This window comes from Lipotes vexillifer, unplaced genomic scaffold (assembly GCF_000442215.2).
Source record: "Lipotes vexillifer unplaced genomic scaffold, Lipotes_vexillifer_v1.1 scaffold492, whole genome shotgun sequence".
NCBI classification, from domain to species: Eukaryota; Metazoa; Chordata; class Mammalia; order Artiodactyla; family Lipotidae; genus Lipotes; species Lipotes vexillifer.
This window is the reverse complement of record NW_006780910.1, coordinates 233,815-242,507: the sequence shown is the minus strand read 5'-3', so window position 1 is coordinate 242,507 and position 8,693 is coordinate 233,815.

Below are 8,693 nucleotides of genomic sequence, written 5' to 3'. Positions count from 1 at the left end.
GAAAGTCTCTTATGGTTGTTCCTATCTCTTTGATGAAACAAGAAGTAAGGTCTTCAACTAAGAGTGAGGATGGTGGTAAAGGTGGTAGAGAATTGGGGCAAGAAGAGAAGATCTGAAAGAGTTATCTACAAAAGGAGGTGAGTGAACAGACAGGGTAAATGGAGTATGATTGTCAGGCAAGGTCAAGGGCCCATTCTCCGTTCTCTGCCCACCATAGCAATACACATGTAACAATAATCATAAAATTTGGAAATTGATCATGTGTTATTTAACACTTCATGACTATATCATCTTTGATTTTGTGTGTGTGTGTTTAGTCTCTAAAGCAAGATAGCAAATTTCTCAAGGTCATAGATCATGTCTCGTATTTCTTTGTGTCCTTATAGCGACTCCCAAGGGAGCTGGACACATAGCAGAGGTTCCGTGAATACTCACTGCATTCAGTTAGAACCGGATCTGCTACCTGTCTAGAATCAGAAACTGACGTGGTGTAGTCGAGCTTACAAGCCTGATGCCAACACAGAAAGTGAATGTGCTTCAGGACTGTTGATTTGGAGCTCCTTGACCTTTTTAACTTGGAGATTTTGGCTTGGGGTGGGGGAGGGGGGGGGGAGGGCGGGGCGGGGCGGGGGGGGGCGGGGCGGGGCGGCGGGCGGGCCCGACGGGCGGGCACAGCGGCCGATCAGCTGTTCCGAAGCTCGCTCCCTGTTGTCCCTGGCCTGTCCTGCCTTTCTGGGTTTTACAGTTTTTTCAGATGGCCTTTTTGACCGGGGGGGGGGGGGGGGGCGGGTCATAGGCTAGGAGGGCACCAACTGAGATACAAATATCCACACTGGAGAGTCGTCTGCTCTGTGTAGACTTAAGACCACAGAGGTAACTTTGGAAGCCTTGCTTGTGTTGATTATAATGCTGTCAGACAGGCATGGTGAAACCTTATCTGGCCCAAGGCAACTATAGTGAAATCTTTATCTGTAGCATTTCGATGAGTGAACTGAGATTGATTCTTAATCCATTTGCTTCCTCATTTTTCAAGAACATGTGGATATTTGTTTCCTACCTCTGTGCTTTCAATTTATGGAAACTACAGTTTCGATGTGAGAAGATTTGATTCAGCTTATAACACTGAGATTATTCTGCCAGCTAAGAGGTTTGAAGCAACCTGAGATTTTAGTTTTTCTTACTGCTTCTTTAAACCATGATTGCTATATCAGGTCATTTTTACATGCTCATTTTGTTTTAAAGAATGACCTCTAGATTCTTACATTTCTAGTCTTATTTCAACATTAAATGAACTACCGTCTCTCAAGTCAACCTGCATTAAGAAAAGTTACTTAGGGCTCATGTTATTTGGCTAAAGCCCACAGTTAGTAGCCACAACACTCTTACCCTTTGTGTTTCTAGGAGGCCTTTTTTCAAAGTGGGTCAAGGCCACAATTAATTAATGCAGGTACTGGGTACTGGGTACACAGGTAGAAGAAAATAGGTTGTATTTCTAGTTCTTAGCATGCTGCCTATTATGCTCAGCAGCTATTTTATGAATGAATAAATATGTGAATAAAAATCTACATATGTACATAAGTGCCTACAAGAGGAGAAGGCATGAACAAAGTGATATGCGAGTTGACAGGGATGACTCATCTCCTGTAGCTGGTGCAGGAATGGAGGGGTGAAGAGATAGCAGGAGGGCTGAGGAAGGGCAGGTGGAAAATGTGCTGAAATTTTCAACCCAAAGAGCTGGGGTTGAGGTGGGGGGCGAAGACACTTCATCAGGAACTAAAGGGTCAAACGGGGCAAAGCATGTCCACAGTGTGGTAAGTAGTCCCAATTTGGCCAGAGGGGCCGATTAAGTTATGTGACGAGGTACATTTGTTTGAAAAGATCAGTCCAAGCTGAATTATAAAGGGCTTGGGAATTGTCCTGATTCCACAATAAATTCAACCAAAAAGTTGGTGTGATTCAGTACACTACCCTCCAGGATAAAGAACACTGTGAAGCAGAAAGCTACAGTCTAAAAGTCTCAACAGTTTTTAAGAGGGCTCAGTAGAGATTGCTTGGAACTAATTCCTTTTGGAGGAGATACTGAAATGTAAGCAACTCGACAAATAAAAGCATCTTTTTCTGATTGTGCAGGACATTGAACAGTCTGATTTTACAAAGGTCAGTTACTCAGTGATCCATTCGAGCTGATATACAGCTGCATTTACTTTCTGTGCCCCTAGACCTTTCCGGCAAAGGTTGTTTGACAGTAGAAATGAGCATAGCGCTGTGAGGCTTAAACAAGGAAAGGAAGACCTCAGATGGAAAGGTCCTATAGTATTGCCTCGGCTTGCTCTTTTTCTTTTTCTCTTTCTTTCTTTCCACTCGTTTTTACATGTTTGTTTTGTTTTGCACACATACACTTACCTAACTGGAACTGTAGGATTTAGCATTATAATTCCAAGTGTTTCAGATTTCAAGTGTGTCTCTGTCTCAATTACTAAAATCAGGCTTCCTGGGCAAGGAGAAAGCCTCCACTTTGCTCCCAGCGAATGATTGGGACATAATGAACATCTGGAATGTATACTCGGCTTCTTTACATGATTACTGATAGACCCAATCCCATCGCATTCTTCCAGGACTATAAAAACGTGTTAACATGGTTACATCACACACTTCAGCTGGTTTGTATAAGGCATGATTTTGCCACATGATATTTACTTAAGAAAGTAAATAATAGTCCCATTCAAAGTGATGCTGTAGCTCAGGGCACCCACGTCAGCCCAGCCCTGGCATTTCCTGCCCATTTTCTGGACTTAACCAAATTGCTTGACACTGAGCTGTGTAAAACTTACTATCCAGTCAGCATAGTTTAGTAGTTCCAAGAGAATGATGTTTTTTCTAGTTCGGGGTGACCCCAGCTTTAGTGTGGGTACTTGGACTGCCCCAACCGATGAGTTGCATCTTTTCGTCATGTGTTTCGGAAATGGTTTCCCTCCACAAAGAAAATCCCTCTTGTGTAGGATAACACAGCCCTGGGTTTGGCATGCTCAGGACATGGTTGCTGCTGAAATTTTTCAAAAGGGCTCAGTGAAGATCCTGTGGAATTGTTATTTATAAACCGTAAAAATGCAGATTTATCACCACTGATGCTAACTGCTGATGATTGCTATTGTCTGGTTATTCCTGACTGCACTTATTGTCTGTTCCTGGTTCTTCTCTCCCACTGAAAAGATTCCTTTCGTTCCCCAGGGTTTCGGGGTTTATGTTTTGTCTGTTTTGTGTCTGGGTCCTGAGAGTTGGCTGGGTTTGGATCACAAGTGTCCCCTGTCCCACTGAGGCTGTCCATAGGGGCAACACCTGGCTAATTGTGTGTAGTTTGAAAACCTTTGCTTTATCTGCAAAATCCACAAAAGTTACTGGGTCAGAAGAGTCCAGATATTGGAAGACTTGACCTAGATAGCCCCTTGGGAAAAACAAATGTCCTTACTTAGCAGTCCCAAACTGTCTCCAAACTTCGCATATGCTACAACTGCCTCTGGGTGTCTCTTGCTCTCCAAAGCAGAGAAGCTAGCCAGTCCAGGATGTGGGATTGCTACCTTGATGGGAACCCAAGCTAGGAAGGAGCCTACCAGTTGGGTTGACAGTGCTCTAGCCCCAGCAAGATCCAAATTTTAAGTCACTGTTTTCCTTGTGAAGAATCAGAGATGTAAAGCCAGAGAGCAGTTGATTAAAAGGAAATAGTTCAGCTAAGATTCAATAGCCAGGGAAAGAAGGGGGTACACACACACACACACACACACACACACACACACACACACACACAAAGAATAACTGGGAGCAAAAGGCTAAAATACTAGCCAGTGAGAATACAATCTGGTCAAACCATCCTATCTTGAATTGTAGGAAAGTCAGTAAGACTTTAGGAACTGTCCCTAATCCATCATAAGCTCCATTTGGGACTTGCCAGACAGGAAAAGCAATAGCTTTCTGAGAACCCCCAAGTTGCACCAATTCTAAGGCAGGTTGAGAGGGATTTGCTATGTCGCCTATTCCACAACAATCTGTAGATTCTTCCCTAATCTAAGGGAGCATAGACACCAAAGACTGAGTTTGCACTCACCTCTAGGATGCTAAGAAGTATAGCATAAACTGTCATTAAGTGGGAAATGTGAAGGTCTTTATGTCTCAACAGAACAAAGTTTATTTATTTATTTTTAAAAATTTTTATTGGAATATAGTTGACTTAAAATGTTGTGTCAGTTTCTGCTGTACAGCAAAATGAGTCAGCTATACATATACATATATCCACTCTTTTTAAAATCCTTTTCCCATATAGGTCATTACAGAGTACTGAGAAGAGTTCCCTGTGCTATACAGTAGGTCATTATTAGTTAACTATTTTATATATAGTAGTGTGTATATGTCAATCTCAATCTCCCAATCTATCCTTCCCTTCCACCCTGGTAACCGTAAGTTTGTTTTCTACACCTATGACTCTATTTCTGTTTTGTAAATAAGTTAATTTGCACCATTTTTTTCGATTCCACATATGAGCGATATCATATAATATTGGTCTTTCTCTGTCTGACTTGCTTCACTCAGTATGACAATCTCTAGGTCCATCCATGTTGCTGCAAATGACATTATTTCATTCTTTTTTATGGCTGAGTAATATTCCAGCGTATATATATGTGCCACATCTTCTTTATCCATTTATCTGTCAGTGGACACTTAGGTTGCTTCCATGTCTTGGCTATTGTAAATAGTGCTGCAATGAACATTGGGGTGCATGTATCTTTTTGAATTATGGTTTTCTCTGGATACATGCCCAGGAGTGGAATTGCAGGATCATATGGTAGTACTATTTTTAGTTTTTTAAGGAACCTCCATACTGTTCTCCATAATGGATTCAGTTGACAAATGTTTGTCAGTGTGAGTTGCTTTACTGCAGTTGCCCACATGGAAAGCTCCAGGAAGACTACACCCCAGAAAGTCTATCCTCCGTTCTTACTGTAATTAGAAGAGTATAAGTGGCTTTCAGTATGAGGCAGGCCTTGCCTGAGCTTCTGGCTTGTACATCTTGTTTCTGGAGAGTAATTGTCTCTGCCGCTTTGGTTGCTTGTTTTGTTTTATTAGAAGCAACATGATATAGAGAAAAATCTGCAGGGACTTGGGTTCCTCTCTGTGTATTCTGAGGCAGTAGCTAAGGCTAGAAGTGGTGGGAATGAGGACCAGTAAACATAATCTCTCATTGTTAATTCCCCCTAAAATGCTCCAAACATGGCTGTAACCAGACTCCATCCTAAGTGTTCTTCTCTGAACTTTTCAGACTGGCTATTTTGGAAATGGCTATTACAATTATTCTAAACTCATGTTTAGAATTAATTATCCCTTTACTGAGTACCAGTAAAAGTCCAACATTGTACTGGGGGGGAATGTAGGGGTAGTACAACAAAACATTGCAAGAGATCATCCATCTACCAAAGATGCGTAAACCATGTAGTGGTGTGTATTAGACCAACCTGAATTTGAATCCTGGCTCTGTAATTTACTAGCCATCGGACATCATTTAACTTTTCCTGGCTCGATTTTCTCTTCATTCATCTAACAAATATTTTTGAGAATCTGGTATGTTCCCAAAACAGCACCAGGCACTTTGAAACAAAAGTGGAAGTAAAGTATCTATTTCATTAAGGTATGTGAGAATTAAGTGAGATAATTAAAATAATATGAAATAAAGAATTGAATATAATATATACTCAATAATGTTAGTGGTTATTATCATTATTAATTAACAAATATTTATTGAGAACCTATTAAAAACCAATCACTAGGTGGGGGCCAGGGACGGACAGATGAACAGTAACAGGCTGTAAAGAAGCCATGATGGGCATTAGCAAGAGAGAAGACTGCTGAGGAAGGGAGGGTTTTGAGTGACAGGAGAGGACTTAGATGTGACCAAGGAACTCTCAGGAGGTGTAACATGAACATGGCGTTCGAAGATGATTCCAGCAACCAGAGCTGGCTAGATTGCCATGAGGGAAAACTGTTTAGAAGCCCATCCAATAATCCAGGAATTCATCAATCCAATCTAGGACAACACTGAGCAAATTGAGAGGAAGAGACTGAACTTCAAAGGCATGATAAAGGAAGGAGGCATGATAATGAGGGTGAGGTTTGATGAGTGAGTGCATATAAATGTCACGGAAACAAGCCAAGACTGAGACAGTAAGCATACAGGCTCAAGCTTTGAAGAATAAAGATACATATATGTATAAGCTACATTTTCAGTCAAAACTAAGTACAGGTAACACTATTCAATGATGTTTTTAACAATTGTTAACTATAAACGTAATACCTGCTAAAAGTAAATAATAATAATATCTAGAAAATGCAGAAAAGTATTGAGAAGAAAGTTAAAATCACTTGTCATCCTGCTACCCAAAGGGTCATAGGACCCCCATTAATCCAGGCACAGAGTCAGTCTCTGGGGACAGAAGCATATGGGAAATCTCTCTCTCCATTTTGCCAAAGGGCAGGATATCACCCGACCCCAAACACTACCTTATGCCTGAAACTTCTTTCCATTGATCAAAACTGCAATTTTTAAAATAAGGGAATGAACACACTTATTATCTGGAGAAATTAAGCGCAGATGTTTACATGTGTGATTGTGTGCATGCATTTGAGTGGTGTGAGTGTGGCTGTGTGTGTGTGTCATAGGCACACTTTTTCTCCTTAGTGGAAGGGAAAAAAAGAAGCACTGTTTACCTTCTTGTCACCAGTGAACAGAATTTTTATAAAATATTAATGATATTGTCAAGGCAAATGTGCTGTGGCTTCCTTTTGGCAACGACCAAGGAACAGTAAGTTCAGGAGCCAAAGTTTAATGTATGAGAGGAAAACTTAGAATTGGGAAATGTAATCCATTAACTTGAGTTTCCTTTCATGAGGGAGGACCAGCGAGTGCACCTTTTGAGAGCCACTAATGTGGTTATATGTGTCAGCTTGGCTACGCCACAGTACCCAGATATGTGGTCAAACTTTCTAGATGTTTCTGAGAAGGTATTTTTTAGATGAGATTAACATTTAAATCAGTAGACTTTGAGTAAAGCAGATCTCCCTCCATAAAGAAGGTGGGCCTCATCCAGTCAGTCGAGTCACTTAACAGGAAAAGACTGGTCTCCCTGGAAGAAGAGAGAATTCTGCCAGCATAGCATCTTTGGACTCAAATTGCAGTTCTTTCCTGAGTCTCCAGCCTACCGGCCTACTCCGCAGATTTTGGACTTGCTAAACCTCCACAATTACATGAGCCAACTCCTTAAAGCATATTGATCAAGAGAGGGATTAACATATACCCACTACTATATATAAAACAGATCATCAACAAGGACCTACTGTATAGTACAGGGAACTTTACTCAATACTATGTAATGACCTACATGGGAAAAGAATCTGAAAAAGAATGGATATATGTAAATGTATAACTGAATCACTTTGCTGCACACCTGAAACTAACACAACAGTGTAAATCAACTATGCTCCAATATAAATTTTTAAAATTTGTTTAATTTTTAAATAAAAAAAATTAAATTTAAAAAAAAGAGAGAGAGGAGACAGATAGGCAGTAGATCCTGTTTGTTCCATTGCTCTGGAGAACTCTGACTAATACAACTGAGTTTAAATATTTATTCTGAGCTCTGAAAGAAGCTGAGGCCTTTACCAAGGTGTTGTAAAAAGGAGCAGAGTGTGTGTTTCCGTGACACAACTTCATTCCACCCTCAAGGGACTATGTTGGGCATAGGATGAGGTACAGTCTCCAAGGATATATGCTTCCCAAATGGATCATTACCAAGGGTTCCCCTTGATTCTGTTTCTCCTCCTCAATTGATTACTCAAACTTCTGTTTATGCAGGGAACCCTCACAGGAAGCAGTCTGAAATGTTTCTTAGCATCCACCTTCAAGTAAAGAATCGAGGCTGGAGGCTATGTGCCCTGCTCTCAAAGAGCACAATAAAACTGCCTCAGTTGACCCACAGGAAGCATGGGGTGTTCTGATGAACCAGTTTTTCCAGAAAGTTCAGGGCTCACCAGAAATAAGATCTTTTTGCTTCAACCCTTATTGTGGAAAATCTTTATCAAGCGTAATCATTTCGTTTTTCCATTAAAATTTACTTAACGAAGTACAAACACTACAATTAAATCTTTCAAAATGGAATCTCTGGCAAGATCATTGCGTGATCAATCTCCACCTCCGTTCTTCTTACCCAGCACTACTCAGATTGGCCTAGGTTATAATGTAACCCAGGTCTGCTGTTGCACATTTACCTTGAGGCACTATGCCATTCCCAGAATTAATCACAGATTCAGTTACATACAAATCTTTGTTTACAAGAGAATCGTGAGGGAATTAGACTGTTCTCCGGTCTTACAGCTCTGTGAAGGCTACTGATGGGGAAAGGAGCGACTAAAGGGCCTCCACAGTGCAGGAGTCTGAGAGCGTGGCTGCAGCGTTATCGCCCACATCACAACACTGGGAACCTCTTCATTCCCATAAAATTTTGTCCATGCTGTTCCCTCTGCCTGGAATAGCCTTTACTGGCTTTAAAGAGAATTAAAAATGGAACCCCTTCCACTCTTACATGATTCTTTAATGCCATGTCTTTGACCATCAGTGTTAAAGCCCACATTTTGAGCACTGATGTGGAAGAAAG